At 42.9% G+C, this 18,118-nt stretch overlaps 1 protein-coding gene across 1 annotated transcript in view; it reads left to right on the forward strand.

Annotated features, from left to right (window-relative positions):
* Positions 1 to 17,914: 17,914 nt before the first annotated feature.
* LOC125893868 (G patch domain-containing protein 8) overlaps positions 17,915 to 18,118 on the forward strand; it is a 41,231-nt gene continuing 41,027 nt past the window's right edge. The window contains exon 1 of the mRNA XM_049584817.1: positions 17,915 to 17,991. The gene's annotated coding sequence lies outside the window, so the exon portion shown is untranslated. The remainder of the gene's footprint in view (positions 17,992 to 18,118) is intronic.

The raw sequence follows: 18,118 nt of genomic DNA on the forward strand, positions 1-18,118 counted from the left end.
GTTTTTAATCTAGCAACAGGATAGCTCCTGACTTTAGACTCAGAGAAGAGGGGAAAAACACTAGAATAGCTAACGCTCTAGCTTTAAAATGCCAAATTATCACATGCTATATGGGGTGTTCACACACACCATAGTTGTCTCTATACTGCCGCTGCGAACAAAATGATAGAATATAACCCATCGTGCCAACAAACTTCATGGGTGAATGCGTACCTGTGTGTGACAGGGATCACTTTGTATAATGTTTCCCCCAGAACATGTGGTTCTCCATGAGTGTGTTTGTCAGTGTGTGTGTGTGTGTGTGTGTGTGTGTGTGTGTGTGTGTGTGTGTTACTGAGTGCAATAATCCCTCTGGCTTTGCCCATGTCACGTATCCTGTCAGGTAGCCGTGGAGATTCAAAGAAAGAGCCAACGGAACGTCTTTGTGTCAGCAGAAGAGTGTAATTAGTCTCTGACTTCCTGAGCTATAGATTGACATTTAAGTGTCATTCCCACTCCTTTGTCTTGGTGTGTGTGTCACTGCACAAATGTGTGCATTCACTGTTTGTGCCAGTATTTAGAACTATCACTCCTATTGGTTTTACACAATGCCGTACACACACAAACACACACACTGTACAAAAGCCTCCAGATATGATTCTCCCTCATCATGTCTGAGGCTGGTCATAATCTTACTTGACAAGTTATGACAGAAACTATGACATGATATCATATCATCTTGTCTGGCAGACCCCTAGCAGAGACAGCCCGACTGCACTCAATACTAAATGGATGAGGAAATGTACATAATGCAGTGTATCTTTTGCTATTGTACGGTGATGGTTCGTATTGAGCTGAGTTGTATTGTGCTGCATCATATTGTATTGTATGCTAATGTTACGTATTGTGTGTGGTAATGCACTGTGGCTTTTAGAGGATCGTTTTGTATTGTGTTGTATTTCATTGTGTATGTCCAGAGGCTAATTTACCCGAGTGCAGCTGACATGTCCTGGGGACTGTCTGTAAATGTTAATGTTGGAGAGACTCAATAGTCCTTTTTATAGGGTTGCGCGCTTTCTCTTATAATGTGTGGGTATGTGTGTGTGTGTGTGTGTGTGTGTGTGTGTGTGTGTGTGTGTGTGTGCCTTTCTGAGCGTTAATGCCACGGAGAAATGTGTGAAAGCTGTCAGAGAACATCAGGTTCCTAAAATAGACACTCCCCATGGGAAAAGAAGGGGGAGAGAGAGGGAGATTGTAGAGTAGGTTTTCACATTTGTGAGACAAAAAGCCCAGATTCTAGGACAGTGACAATGATTAATTATAGATTAGAGATTACAGTAAACAGGCAAGCACGTAGTAGAGCAATGCACACACACACACACGCACACACACACGCACACAGATACTCACACGTCGAGAAACACAATGCCTTGTGGAGTTTCTGAAAAGCCTCTTGTCATGGTGCACTAGAGGAAGGCCAAATGCTAAACAGACAGCAGCTTAAGAAGTCTGAAAATGAATCATTACAAAGTAGTCAAAACACTGAAATAAAGAGTGAGGTAATAGAAACCCTCTATAAAAGAGGTGTGGAAGAGTTTGAGTTGAGTTTCACTATTTAACCAAGAACCCAGGAGGACTCACATTACTTCTACCTAAACACATGCACTAAGGATTTGATTTAAATCTTTTCCAGACACTATCACTTTAATGCAGCCTGTTCTCACTCCCACAGCATCAACATACACAGCCTGGGCAGTGTCACAGACATCACTGTAATGAAGCCAGAGGCATTGCTCAGGGTCAGGATCAGGCACCCTGGACTTTCCACGAACTCCAATGTAAACTCATCCACATCATTATTAGATGCTTAGAGCAATTGAATTAGTTCAAAGACCATGAAAGTCTACTCAGGGTGGATAGGAAGAGGTGGATGGGTTCAACAAACCCCAGACCATGACCCAGGACAGCAGTGTTCAAGACCAGCAAACAACAAATTGAACATAGCGTTCAAGCAGGACACAATGTCAAGCTCAGTGCACATCCCAGCTACATCTGCTGATCTCAAACAGCCAATCAACTGATGGAGCAGTTGATTGATGGAAGAGAGTCAGCTGATAGATCACATGATTCCTTTCTACACAGCCATTTGGCCAATCTCCTTCAGGGCGCCCTATTTAAAGTGCATTGGCCTGCCTAATGTTGCAGCTTCCTCTGCAAGCTGCTTTGTAACCGGCCTCTACCCCAGCTCCTCCTTTTCATTTCCTTTTCATTTGTCATTGATGCTGGATCTGTTCTGTTCCCTGGGGGTCTTTGCTGCTGCTCTCCCTGCCATAGGCTTTCCACGTAGGCGCATGGAAGGGCAGGGAGGTGTGCTTTCTCTGCCTTAGGATTTCCACGTAGGTGCATGGAAAGGTGAGGAGGCGTGCTCTCTCCATCTTAGGCTTTCTGTGTAGGCCTAGGAAAGGCAAAGAGGTCCCAGAACAGAGCCATACCCCCAAATATAACACTGCAAATGGAAAATTAAGTTTTCTTTGACTAAAGTGATCTTGACGAAACATCAGTTGCGGCATTAGTGGCACTCAAAGCCAGGTATTTTTCCGAGATATTAACACACTGCTTTTCCAGCCATATTTTGTAGCACTTTAAGCTGTTTCTTTTAGCAACTTCCACAATCTTTTTCCAACTATAACCAAGCAGTTTTGTTGCCTAAACCTAACTGCCAAACACTTTTGTGTCAATATATAATGCAAAAGGCTGCCCATTGCATCACAGGGGCTCCTGCCCAAGCACCAAAATATGATGAGTAGGGATAAGATCATGTTGTTTAATTAGAAAGATTGGAATATATGACATGAAACCAGATTTTTGTCTATGGTTCATTACCCATACAAATTTGGTTATTAACATTAATACTATAAAATGTAGAAGGGCTGCCCCTTGACAGTCAGAGATTCGATTTGTCAGTCAGGCACCCCTCAGGCAACTGAGATTGCTTCAAGTTAAACAGTCTTTTGTTGTTGTTGTTTTGTTTTGTATTTTTTGCAGGGGGTTGCTGTACATTGTACTGGGGACGTTTTGTTTTGGAGATTTTGCTGCGGAGTGAGTGCTCTTACATTTCATGGTATTCTTTGGTACAGGAGGACACCCAGGCAGCGGCACAAAGGATAAAGTTTGCACCGTAAAGCCTCGAAATAACAATATCTTCTCTATTTTATTTGGATGTGAATATACAGCTCACAGCAACTTAATACGACACAGTCTCCGGCTTTTGTTTGATATCTAGAGTCTGGAAAAATGCACATATCTGATTCATTGTTAGCGCTGTTAGCTCGTTTACCATATTACAAGAATGCCTGTTGTACTGAACATCCCACAGAGTCAGTCCAAATGTAAGAAATGTGTAAGAAAAACAATTGTCGTACTTGCGAAATAAACCTTCGACTCTGATTCAGCTGATATCATCCTGTGATAGGTATAGCTCCAAAATGTAGAAAGTTGAATATTGACATACAGGACCTGATGGGGTACAGGGATTTGAAAGATTTGCAATTCTAACAAAAATAAAATTTTCTTGAAGGAATATTCCAAAGGTTTTTGCAAACAATATATTCTTTCTGATCATTTTCAAATGTGTGATGTTCAGTTTAAATTTTTTTCCTACCATTCAAAGCAGATAACTGTTTCTATTTTATGAAAATCAATTAGCAGACTTGTGAAAACTGCTCTGAGTTGTGTAATCTTGTCTGCATGATATTCATTATTCATTGCCAAAAAGGCCCGCACACTGACAAAAATTAGAAGAGGCTTTTCAGATGCAGAAATATTCAATTTATTACACGAACAAATGGTCACAAAAATGTGAAAAAGTGGATGTTCCAGTTTTAGGAACATAGATGGCATAACTCACAGACATTGAGAGAAATTCTGTTGTCACGGTGTGGTCGTGCATTGCAGACTTTTAAAATCCTGTCTGCTTATAAACTGCAATAACAAGCACTGACAGCGCGACTTTGTTTAAAAAAAAATTATTGTGAAATTAATGTTCTCATTGATTTTCATATTATACAAATGATGAAAAGAAAAATGCTTTTCAAAAATGGCAGGGAAACAGATCAAAAATTTAAAAATTTAAAAAACAACCTTGTGATCCTTTAAGGCGATCTGCTTCAACAGACCTTATCAAGGCAGGTCTTCTTTTACAGAGGCACTGTGAATAAGCTGCAGTGGCTCCCGGGTCAAGGTAAATATCAAACCATTGAGAGTGATTCATGGTATGATGACACATTTCGTAATGCTTTCCTTCGATGTATCCTTGCAACAGAGATTCAGTTATCTATAGATTATATTTTGAAGGTACATTCAACATTCTTCACATCCTTCTGATGTTTTTGTTCTTTTTTTTTTTCTTTTCTTGTTCTCCATGCTGGCATTTCCCCTTTATTCTCACATCTGACTAATGCTTTCTCCCTATGGGGAAAAAAAGCACATTAGGTCATGTTACTATCTCTCTCTACAATGAATTTTAATGCCCTACAGTGAGTATATAGTGTGCAGGAGAGTGATTGGGAAGGTATAGGGGGAGATGGGGGAGAGACAAGAGTTTAAGAGACTCTTTTAAGATGACAGAGAGAGATGGATTCTCTATTGCAATATTAGACATAATACGTGTAGTGAGAGAGAGAGAGAGAGGACTCAATCATCAAATCATCATACACTTCTGGCAGGCAGCTGATGAGGGAATGTAAGCCCCTGCTATCTATGCTTTTCCATACCAACCCTCTGCTTTCTATACAGGAGTGGTGGATAATTAAAAGATAGGCTGATAGCAAGGGAGAGCAAGAGGGCCATTGTGACCTCATCTCTGTTCTCCCGACTCTGACATAATTAAAATAGAGACTTTATGAAATCATTCACCAGGATTCATCCAACTGCAGAGTTTTTTTTTTTTTTTGGTTCTCTTTTCAACCACTTCACTCCATCAACAAAAACCATTTTCAGACGTAATGACTCTGCTTAACAACACAGAAAAGAGGACCTGTTAAAGACACGGGATGTTTTATGGGTGCAATCACGGGAGCCGTTTAATTGCTTCGGGCTGAGAATAGAGAGGTTCACTGTGTTATCGTGGTCTCAATATAACCAAAGCAAACTCCTCGGGGGAGTAGTTACAGCAGTTATTTATTGTGCTGCTGTAATTATGGCTACTATAATTTGTATTTCTCTTACTTTCAAGCAGATAATGTGCATGTTTGCATGTTACTCTAGAAAAGAGTTGGGTTAAAGGTGATCGCAGGCTGGCATTAAATCGTGTAAATAATGTTCTTTGTCTGTTTGGAGTTTTTAAAAAATGACCAGGTTGTTATGGGGTTACTCAGGGTTCACTTTCAATATTTCTCTCTTGACTGCTGTGTTGTCATGGTGCAGAAAGGTCTGTTGGGTTGTTGTTGTTTTTTTCAGGTGGGTTTTTTTCTATAAGATGCTCCATTAAAGTCTCTTTTGTGTTTGTGCCTCTGCAATCCAAAGAGCATTATTGGAACAATCAGACTTCTTTGCATTGCCAGAGCAGCGAGAAATAGAGAAAGTCAGTTATCATTTAAACGCACTCTATTACAAAGTATGTCAACAAAGCTTCGACTGGACTGATCAAGAGAGAAATTACACACTAAATTTATGGGAGACAAATTCACAATTTACAATTGCAAATTATATATTACAAGAGGAGGCACTGGTGCGTTCATAACACAAGAAATACAAGTCAACGTAAGGTTTACACTCAGACTCAATGAGGATCAAATTGGGGAAGGGGCGACCTTGCAGAATGGATTCAGTAAGGCAGACTGTTGACTGGCTGCCACATTACATTCAATTTTAGGGGCATTCAGATGGAAACTGACCTCACCAGAAAAAACACAGCATTGTTTGTTTGTTCAAATGTCGTGCAAATAATGCCTTTTTTTGTCTCTGAGAAGCAGAAGCAGAAGTAGTGTATGATTGTTGCAATGCTGTAAAAACCTCTTGGAAACAAGTCTGGGTGGATGATCATGCATGAAGCCCAGTTCAGACCAAAGATTTGTAGACCATTTTAGGACGTTGCAGAGGATAGTTGCAGGGTATAAACTGACCATCCGAGCTTGGCTTAAGCCTTAAACTGATGGTGTCACCTGCAACTCCGCAAATCGCCGGCAGCTGGTCACTATCCTCATTCATATTTTAAGAAGCTACAAATTATATTCAGCCACAAAATAAGCTGGAAAGCTGCAAACAGAGCGGAGGTACAGAGAGTTGTTGCATAGAGATGATACACCATCTCATCTGGTTGCATTGGTGTGAACCAGCAGGTTTATAAAATGTTGCAGAATGGCACATTGCAAGTAGTTGCATGTTTCAACTCGTCTTGTTGCAAATCTTTGGTCTGAACTGGGCTTAAAATGTGTCAGACTTTGACAACGGGGGTTGTGTCTTGCATCGCGTCATCTATCAACTATCAGTGTTGGCATCTTTTAACCATTATCACCATATTTACCTTATCTTAACTTAAATATCAAGTAGGCACACTTTTTATGTCGATGTGGAGCATGTGGTATGACTGAGAGCTCCAGAACAGCAGCTAAATGGACACTGAGATGAGATGAGTACGGGGGAAAAAGGAAATTTAAAAATCAGCACTTCCTAGACAAACTGCAAACTCAATCTGCTGATGAAGATCAGCTGATACGACTGAAAGCAGAGGCAGAACCAGTGGTTGTAAACATTCGGGACTCAGCCCAAAGAAAGGGGCTTCCAGGTACAGATTTTTACCCCATTTACAGCAGCTACTGTATATGCACTATTTTTCAAGCCATTTGAGATCATAGTGTGCCTAAAAATCTGTACATCATTTGGGAAAAACATGATTGTTGGCAGGGGAAAAATAATCCTGTAGAGCCTACATCTTATTTCTATCTAACTGTTCTCCTACTGTCTTCATCATTCTGAAACCACAACACAACACATGGTGAGAGTGACTAGTTTTCAATCCTGACACTTAAACTGAAAAAATAAACTGATGTTACTATTTTTAAGTGACATACTCTAACGTAAACAGCATTACTTATCTCAAAGCCTATTTTTGTTATGCTTTGCCAGAGTAAAGTTCACAGAATGAATTTTGAGCTGACAAGTCTGCTACATTTAAATTGCTGCCATAATAAACTGGGCTGCTCTAATTGCAAAGCAAGGATCCTCAACAATGCCAAGTAAATGTGGTCTTCAATACTCTGAACTGAATATTACGCCAATAGAAGAACCTTTAAGGAATCATATTAGATTGCTTTCTGGAATAGCACAGATTCAGGGCTTTTGAGAAAACGCTCAGGACTGATGCCCCAGAAGCCGAAGTTCAAAGTCACGGATGGGCCAGAAACCACATTAGTATACAGTAGAAAGCATGGAGGCCAGTGAAAGTGGAACAGTGGTTACTTGCTTATTATATCTCTTATTCTGTCTCTCTCTCTCTGTCTCTCAAACTCTCCGCTGTCTAAATTTGGAACAATATGCAAGTGCTGCTTGGACAGAGACGGACAGTAATTTGTGGTGGCCTGTCATTTCATCTTGTAGGCAAAGGAGCTAAAATTAGCCTGTCCACTTGGGTGTCACATTTCCATCACTGCCAATCGAAGCCGATCAGAGCTGGAGCCAATAAATACCCGTGACTACTGCAGAGTCATTTGACTAAATAAATATATAAGTAAATAAATAAGCCAGATGTTCGGAGTGTTAGTGATTTTTTTTTTGTGCAGTGGGAAGGGGGCTAAAGTGAACCTTGAGGTGAGGCTGTTAAGTGATTTTAGCCAAGTAATTTCAGTTGTTTTAAACTGAACAAAACTTAAGTGGATGCCTTTAATGCCCTGGGTCATTTTGGACAGCACATTCACAACAGCCTATTTTATTGTTTATGTGTGAGTACTTGTTTAGATTCACAGTATTTCACAATCATTTCAGGTAAAACTTGTCCTGTAAAGCATTTTATTTATCTAAGTGTTGGGTAAAATAAGTGCACCTACAACAGCTTTAACCATGAGAACAGATTGAGTTCTCTATTGCTTTCTTCCTCTAAACCCATTGACCACCCCTGGTCACCTCACTAGCCTCTCCTCAGCCTCAGAGATAGACAGATCAATTTTGTCTGAAACTCAGCTCTCCCCGTGTCTTTTTGAGTACCTTCATAGCTCCTCTTCCTCTTCCTGTCATTCTGCTACCATTCCCAGTGTACCCCCGTTGTAATCCCTCTCTGTCTCTCCAACTCTCATTCGCTCACTCTACTTATTTTTCACTCTCTTTCAATGCACAGCCTCTGCTACCCTGAGGGTGTGTGTGTGTGTGTGTGTGTGTGTGTAAGGAAGAGAGGGAGGGAGAGAGAGAGAGAGAGAGAGAGAGAGAGAGAGAGAGAGAGAGATTTTCTAAATCCCAGGTAAGAGCAGAGCTTTTCTGTGGGAGAATTTCATTTCAACACCTCTCATCTTGCACAGAGAGCAGGAGGATAGGAGTCTCCCAGTTATGAATCCAATAACCATTGTGTGTGTGTGTGTGTGTGTGTGTGTGTGTGTGTGTGTGTGTGTGTGTGTGTGTGGGCTAGACTGTGGTCTGTTTATAGGATTGGAGGTTACTCCCATAAACTGAAACTGAAGGTCAAAGACAGAAAGAAAGACAGAGTCAGGTATGGAGAGCGAAAAGGAGTGGGGGATGTTTGCGTGTGGCGTTTTCATGACCGTGTGGTCGTGTGTGTGTGTGCTGTGGTTGTGGATGAGGATGAGGTGGTCAAAGAGAGAGTGTGCAGGAGGGGGCAAAGTCAAGGTGGCATCATGACCACACAAGCACATACTCACTGTCTATATGTTAATAGGCCTGTATTGACATATAAGCAAGCATGCTTTTACACACACATACACACACAGACACACACACACAGACACATGCACACACATATGCATGCTGCAGCTGAGTGGTAAAGAGTGTATTGAGTTAGAGAGCTGAGGTCAGCTCTAAATCATTACAGGTCACCATGGCAGGCCTGGCTACCAGATTAGATTAAAGTCTGGCTGATAGACCCAGCCAAGCACATTAAAACACACATACACACACAGACACACAAACTTGTGCATGGAATAAACACAAGAGTGGATACCCCAGCACATTAATCACAGAGAGCCTGGATGTAATGTTCTGTGATGTAGCTTTGGTTCCTTGCACAGAAGGAGAGGCAGCTCTCTGACCCCTGAACAGTAAACAGCCACACAACAGATAAAAGCAGCAACAGTCCCAGTGGAACAGACTGTTGGGAAACCAGCCTATTAGGAAGTTGAAGAGACTGATTAGATTAAAGCAGGCGGAGACGGGTCACTGTGCTGGTCCTCTGGCTCCAGAAACTCTCACCACCAGGACAACATGTCCATTGATACTGGCCTGAGTTTAATTCTCTGGGAAATACATCTCTTTTGTTGAGATTAAAAGGTGTTAGTGTGTGTGTGTGCGAGTGTGTGTGTGTGTGTGTGTGTGTGCAGTTGGATGGAAGAGAGGACAAAATGAATAGAGGAGCAGCTGCTGTTTATCTGCATGGTATCTCTGCTTTCAAGCACAAGAACAACACTATAAAGCTCCCTCGGTGGGCTATACGTTACTGCAAGCAAAGACAGGCTTTATATCCCGTTCCATGCGTCGCTTGCACTTCTCTCTCAACAAGAGTGAAAGATGGGAGATCTCCCCTTGCCCTGTCTCCCCCTCTCCTCCCCTCCTCTCTATCTCTTTCTGCCCCAGCAGCACGTCTATCTCTCTCTCTGATAGGTGATGTATGTCTGACCTTCAGTGTTGAATTTGCCATTTGCTGCCAAGTGGATCTTTAACTGCTTCCATGATTCACATGACCTCACTTCCTCTGACCCTGCTAGGCACCGCTCGACGTGGCTGGCAGCCAAGAGCAGAGGGGCACCGAGCCAGGCCAGATAAGGGCTTCTCCAAATCAGCTTGGATCGCTATGATAGTTCTCCTCTCTTCTCCTCTCCTCCACGTTTACTGATGTAGGGCGGCGGGGCCTCTGCTCTCTCTAACACCATATTTAATCTTAACTGTCATTGCTTTGAAGTACAATAACTGTAGATGAGAGGACTCTTGAGTGTGCTCCTGTGTTTGACTAAAATTGGCTGAGCACAGTGTGTTTCCTATTGTCCTCCGGGATGAACCACAGACCCCATCAACAGACCTTATCTATTATTTACACAACACCGCTGATATTCCAATAAATAAGCTAACTGCCATTGCCAAACAACTTTCCACTGTCACAAACAAGAGGAAACACATTCATATGCTTTCTGGCACTCAGACGCAGCGGTATCTTTTGATCCAGTCAATAGCATTCTGAATCAGGCTTCACAATGACAAACAAATACGGGGTAGAGAGTGGTAAAAGTTCACGGCACGCATGCTTCGAAACAGGAAAAAAAGAAGGAGAGACATGCACAAAACAGGCCAGAAAACTGACGCCCACATGTCTAATCACGCACTTCAGACTGATGTCATTCAGTCTGGGCAACGTGTTGTGTATTCCTGTATTGGTGCTAACTCTGAGGGCCATTACTTTCATCTGCAGCAGAATATATGCTGATTAGCTTCCAGGGAGCAAGCCAAGAGAGGGGAGAGGGCTGCAGAGGGGAGAGGGCTGCAGAGGGGAGAGGGGGCAAAAGAGGGAGGAGGAGGAGGAGGAGGGAGAGGATTTTAAGATATGTGAAATGAATAGCTAGAAGTGCATAAAAACGACATCTCGAATCTGTACCCCACCGGAATGTAGCAGCAGAGGGAGTTTGAGCAAATGCATGCAAATACAGATACAAACATGCACAGGGAGACTAAAAGAGAAATGTACACACACTCTTGTAAACACACACTTTCTCCGCATATCTAGGTTGCCGTCTCATTAATAGTGTTGGCGCAGCAGCGCACCTTAATGATCCCTATCTTTCCCGCTGAAACTGCCTTTGACACCATTTCACTTTAACTGCAGGGCCAGCAGGGTTCAGGTCAGGACAGAGCATACCTCATGCACTATCCATATATCAAAGACATATCAGAAGCCTTTACCAGAGAGTGACTAATTGACCACCACCCAGGAGATCAAGTCCAAATCCAAAGCCAGGTTGTCAGCTCTGACAGGCTCAAGTCTGGCCCTCATCCCATATTTTACCCTGAGCTCCTCTGTGTTTTATGCTGAACAGAGTCATATTGAGAGCTGAGGCCACTCCACTCCTATTCTTCTGTCTCAATAGACCCTTCCGACCAGATTTGACCAGCTTCTTATTCCCTATTCCCTCTCCCTATGCAGTGAGCCTGCACCTCCACTGTTCAACCATGAAACCATAACTAAATATAAATCATCCTTTCTCTTACTCTGTCATTGTGATAGCCCTTCCACACTCTCTCATTTGTTCTCTTTATTTTTCCCTCCGTCCCCCCCTCTCTCTCTTATATTCTCTCTTTCTTGCTCTCCACCTTACACAAACACAACTCTAATAAATTGTGGCACTGGTAATTACATAGAACCCACCGGTAAATTTCACTTCCATTTACATTTAGATTACAGAATATTTCATTCCTATCAATCTGCAGCGCAAGACCAATGTGTGCATGGCTTCACCCATATGCAGACACAACTGTTCGTGGCATTTTTATATTCTCACTGGCGCATGTGTGGACACACGCGGGATGAACGCACATATGCTCACTCTTAAATAAACACAAATTGCGAGCGCATGGGAGACCACACACACGAAGGTGAGTAGATGCACACACATGGCACACAGTCATGGTCACACACGTTGAGCAATAAATCTCAGTGTTCACCAGCACACATGGAGAAGTGCACAGACTGCATTAGGGAGGTAAATCCTAATTTCACTGTCCACATATGTGCAAACATATGTGCTCACTCATCTGCTCGTTGCTGATAGTATTTTAAAGTCAAATGATGGCTCTGGGATGTTTATGGATTGAATTCTGTGTTGAAAGAAGAGACACAATTTACCTTGAACTGTGCATTATTAATCTGGTGAAAGAAATCAGCCTCAGCCACCCTCTCGGTAAAGAATCTTTTTTTTTTTTTTGTAAGAAAATTGATCTGTCTCCACACTTTAGAAATTCTTTGTATACTATTTCCACATGGTGAGCCTTTGGAGGGAACATACGCCTGTCCCATATGCAGACACACCACACACACACACTTTATTTTCACACACACAAACTACCCACTTCTGGATCATAATACATTCAGACGCAATCTCATCCACTGCGTATAAAAGACAGCAATATGCGCCCAAACCCTAACTGTAATATTTCAACGGTTTATAAGGAGAGGGGGAAAAAGAGCCAGAGGCAGCAACTGGGGAAAACAGATACCACCGAGATTTTGCCTACTCTCTCCTTCTCTCGTTTTTTTTTTCTTTCTGTCTGTCTCCCTGTCTGTCTCTCGCACTGACTCTCCCACCCGCCCCCATCCTCTCAGTATTACTGCATCATTTTCAACAGTAATGAGTGCACCAGGAGCAGGGAGATAGCAAGGGAGAGGGGAGGTACTTCGGGGAATTAGAGTGTTTAAAATATACACAGCGGTTTTCCTCTTGTGAATGATCATTGCAAATACCCCCCCTGCCCCCTGCACACGCACCTAGTATAGCCTGCAGGTACTGAATCACACACCTGTGAATTGTGTGCTCTTTGATCCCTGACATTATTAGAACATAACAAATCAGAAGGAGCTCCTTTTCTCAATCACTATCAGGGAGCCTTAAGTGTTTGGGCCACTGTTTTTTGCATTACCTGATTGTTCAGGATGCACTTATTGCTGCCACTGCTTCGCTCTTAGTGGCACTCCAGGACACAGAAAATACATTACCTAGCAGTGCTTAAGTGTATCAGACATTAACTAAAGCTTTTGCCAGAAGATACTATGGAGGTAATTTCCTGCGTAAAATTGGTTTCCTTTCTCTCCTGTGTTTTCCCAGGTGGTGAAATGGCTGAGAAAAAGCATAAAGACAATGTTTCCATCACTGACACAGGACATGTGCGAGTGTCTGTAGGTGTTCAGCTTTATTGTCATTAGGGAGTTGTGCCGATATTATCTGCCAGTTTGGGGGCTGGTGGCTGCAGCAGGAAATTGGAGCGACGAGGTGATGTTAGAGTTTAGACTGCAGAGCAGTTGGAAACCAACAGACTGATAATGCCGGCCACTGGGACAGATCAGCATCAGTACAGTGTAAACAGCCACATTATACACGCATACAAACACACACTGTTGACCCTCGAGGTTACAGTGAATTGGCAGAAGTTCCTAGACAGCTTAGCAGAAAGCAAATCACTGGAGAGGGAGGAGTTCAAATGAGCACAGGAAATTTGCTGTAGTTATGTAAGCGCACAAAGACCTACAGACTCGTGCAGAAATACATGATCAGCACAACAGGGCAGCAGACACCATATTAGAAATACTTAAATGAGAATGAGAGGAGTCCAAGCATCTCCTCCCCAGGAGAGCTTGACCAGACACCACTTTTTTCTTTATAATTTCTTTCAGCTACATTCTTTGTACATTTTATTTCCCGACACCAAGGTCTCTCTCCTGTAATAACCATGTACAGCAACTATTTTATGATCTAAGAAAAATATTTCTGTTTTTTCAGATAAAGTCAAAGTTTTTTTAAATGGCTTAGCCGAAGAAGAAGAAGAAGGAGAGCATTCCTTGAATTTGTCTGAAAAATACAAACTGGATTTCACTGGATTCTGCACTACGTCAAGGAGATAAAATTCTGGTCAGCAGTTTTATTTACTCATGTATTTATTGGTCAGATTTGTAAAAAAAATATTGACAAAAATAACTGGAATCCACCTGTAAAATATCTAACAGTGTAGAACCGAAACTCCATGTTCCCAATATCCACAAGATTACCAGAAAAATACCAAGGACAAGATCACTGTGTCCTCAATATCAGATACGCTCCTTCACACAGACAAACATAACATAATACAAAGTATAACATTGGTACACAACTATTATTTCTTAAACAACTTCCCCTTTTAAATCCAAACCAATCACAAAAACAGAAAAAGATGTAATATGTGCAAGAAGCTTTTTAATTACATATCTGGAGTTCCAGGCCAGCGTCTGGCTCACAAAGAGGACTTTATTACAAGGTTAGCTTTGGCTGGATATTTAAATAAATGTTATACTGTAAGGAAATCCAAGGTTAGATTGCTATCCTTAAATACACCTGTTCTGACTCAGTCAATGAAATCAGGTGTACTTAAAAACACGGGTGGGTTGCTGAGGTCACTGTGTAAGACCAGACACATGCATACACCACAGGTGGGGGACTCAAGTCACACAACTTGACTGGAGTTGCAAAGGACTTAAGACCTGCTTGACTAACACTGATAAGTTTCGACTTGACTTTGTATTCATGACCTGAGACTTGAGACAGATGACCTAAAGGACTTGACTTTTCATGTAATATTTGTATTTTCCTACATATTGAGAAGTAATCTTTTGTTTTTGAAACACAATTACGTGATTTCGAGTATAATGCACACAAACCTGGCAACTTATGAGGCCTCTAAAACCAACAAAGAACATGAATGGGTCATTTGGGCTAACTTGTTAGCTTCTTGGCTGGTTAAACATTTGACTGGATCATCAGAATTTTGGATTACTTGACTTGTAACTTGCTTCACCTGAGCAATGACTTGACTCATTTTACACATAGCAGGGACTCAACATGACTTGCTTGATTCTTACCACAGTAATTTGGACAATCCGGTCTCACTCCGAAGCTGTCGAAATCCGGCACTGCAGCATCAGACAAAGTCGTCCTTTGACGTCAGAATGATATGCGGCCGGTCGCCGTTATAGTTTAATGGTGCTTGGCAGTATCAGAGGGAAACATGGTGGGACACAAACACAAGATAAGGCGATGAAAGTCCCAGTGGGGGTGGTGGATGAGTCCAACAAACACCGCCCTTCAGAGCGGTTCTGTTCTTTTTTCCTAAACTCAACCATGTGCTTTTGTTGCCTAAACCTAACCACATGTTGAAGGCAAAAAAATTTCAATTTGCGGTGTTTTACCGATGTAGTGCCTTTATTTTGAAAGAGACTGTACATATAAATTTCCTGTGAAAACGAAAGTGTATTTTGAAAGAAGAGAATGCATGTAAAAGGCAGAACTTGACATGACGTCCCAGAGCTTCAACAACCAAAGCATCCAGGGTACCTTTCACGTCATATCTCGACATGGAAAGTCTATGACCAAACATTGATATGTGACAAGGTCGGAGTGAGAATGTGTTGATTTGGGACTTGCTTGAGACTTGAAGGTTAAGACTTGAGACAAGCTTGTGACTTGCACATGTGTAACTTACTCCCACCTCTGACAAACACCAACCTTTGCAGACTTTGAGACATGATTTCTCTTTCTATATGGGTTTCTTTCTGTCTCACAACATCTCAAAAAGCCATATAACACAGCACACTACACCAAACATTACAGCAGAGGAGAAATCCATCACTGAGGAACCTCTGTCCACCGTCTCCAGAGAAACCAGACAGGGTCACCCAACTAGTTTAAACAAAGATGTTAGAGTAACACAAGCATCCGCTCACAAAGTTATGTGTGTGTGTGTGTGTGTGTGTGTGTGTGTGTGTGTGTAATGGAGAAGGGAGGCACACATCCATTAATAGGCCCATATATGAGGAATATAGACAGACAGATCCATGCTTCATTCTCTCTATGTTTACTGTAACTGGGAGCTACAGAGTCCCTTAGGAAAAAACCTCTCATGTAGGAGGGCACGCATATAACAAAAAAAAAACACCATCACAAACTCTCTCAGTCATAACAGTTCAAAACTAAAACTGCCAGGTTGCTTTGAATAACACAGCTCCGAGGCTGGTTCGTGTAGTGATGCAGCCGGCTACAAAGGGCTGTGGTTTGAGAGGGTTGAACGTGGAAGCACCTGGCCTGAAGGACTGGACAGAAACTTGGCAAAGTGCAGGAAAATGCTGTAGCATGAGAGAGTGAGTAGGTTGCAAAGGAGCAACAGTTTGACAAAGAGTAGGAGGTTGCCGAGAATAATATGTTTGCAAAAGCTGCAAAAGTACAAGGATCAGCCATGTTTGTAATAGAAGTGTTTGGAAGTTCATTTGCCTCAGAAACAGTAACAGCAACCAAAAAGTTTTTTTTTCACAAGGTGTCCTTTGGGTGTTCGTTGAATAAAAGATGTGATAAGAAACACATTTGTTGAGGTTCCTTTTTTTCTGTGCATCAAAGCAACCGCAGCACCTTGGTTTTCTCTTATTTTGATTTAGCCACTGAAGGCAGATATTTAAAGACCCTAAAGCAGAATTGATAGCTGCACTAAATCTAAAGACTTGGGAGGATAAGTAGCCTATCAGAGTCAGACATTTCTGTTGACACATATCTCACCCACAGTGACAGGTGTCCTACCTTAAATAACGCTTGAACTTGACAACAAAATGAAAGTTGTGCTAACCTGAAGGATATATCTCTTCGTGGGTGCATACATTAAGTTTAAAGGAACAGAAAGTGGACTTCTCTTCCCAGGCTGTGACTTGTCCCTGTGTCCTTCTACCTCATGTTTACCTCTAAAACCCAGAGCTGTCTGTAGCGTTCAGTGTTGACGTTGAGCACAAAAGGCACCCTAATCCCGGGCTGAATATGCATGACGCGCCGTGCACTGCTGTGGCTGCTCGGCAGCTTAATAGTTTCAGCACCGCGTTGGTGAACAGCGCCATACGCCGCTGAGACACACTGAGCCTCAGCTGCAGCGAGCTCCGAGCTGCTCTTTGACGGCACCCGGCGCAGTTTGACAGGCCGAGCTGGAGAAAGACCCTTTTATCTGTAATCAAATCATTGGCCCCGAGGTTGCAACTGAGTGAGGTTTCCTTTCCCCCTGACGATACCGAGACCTTGTAAAAGCATGGCGCTTTCACTTTGATGCCCTCAAAAGGAAAAGAGAGAGGGGGGAGCAGGGGTGAGGGTGGACCAGAAGACATGAGAGAGGGATTGACATGAAACATATTGCCAGCGGATCATTTGAAGATAAATCCTACACAGTGACACACACCTTTTAAATAAAGTTTATCATCTTTCCATGTCAAAAAAGAAGAGAAGAAACTGAAAGACAGGATAAATTGAAGAGGTGGAGGATGAGGAGGAGGAGGAGGAGGAGGGAGGCACTTCAATTCGGAGTTACTCAAGCACAGCGTGGACAGAAGTGATCCCCCTATCCCAGACCCACGCATGGGCACGGGCTGCATATTATAGGCTACAGCAGACAGGAATCCGGTGCAGCCCCCGAGAAGAGAGGCAGACACACACTTATACAGAGAGGGAGAGAGAGAGGGGTGAGGAGGAGGAGGAGGAGAGAGTGTGTGTGTTTCTTCCTTGAGAGGGAATCTGAACCACTTCAGCCTGCCTGCGCTGGAGCCCGATAATAACTACAGGACTGCTCTGGATGAATGTGCCGTCTCCCCCCACCTCGAGCTGCAGGCATTTCATTCACAAGACGGGTGATTTAAAGCCCGATGCCACTCAGCAGAGAGCAGAGGGACAGAGAAAAAGGGGGTCAGATGTTTTGCCTTTCTTTCCTCTTCGACGTGCGTGAAGCGGACGCGCACCTGCGAGAGTGCCTGCTCCCCTTTTCTTTACTGAGAAGCCCAATTGGGGTGCTGCTGCCGCTGCCGCCGCTGCTGCTGCTTGGCTGAGGCTGCATACACTTTACAGACTGGACCAGTGGACTGGGAAAAAGACAGAAAAACAGAGAGGGAGAGGAGGGGTGAGAGTGAGCAGGAGAGAGAGGGTGCGCGTGAAACAGAGATTGGATGGATTCCTCTCCTCCTCTGGCACTCCACAGGCGCTCATTCATTTATTTAAGCCCGACCGACGACAGCATGCCAAGCGCAGACTCCAGCGGCAGAGCTCGGTCAGTATAACACCCCTGTCTCTCAGTCTGTCTCATTCTTTCTGTCTCTTTTTGTCTCTTTCTGTTTGTACTTCTCTCTCTCTCTCACACACACACACACACATACAGACGCACGCATCACATAAGC

This window comes from Epinephelus fuscoguttatus, linkage group LG8 (genome assembly GCF_011397635.1).
Source record: "Epinephelus fuscoguttatus linkage group LG8, E.fuscoguttatus.final_Chr_v1".
In the NCBI taxonomy this organism is placed as follows: Eukaryota; Metazoa; Chordata; class Actinopteri; order Perciformes; family Serranidae; genus Epinephelus; species Epinephelus fuscoguttatus.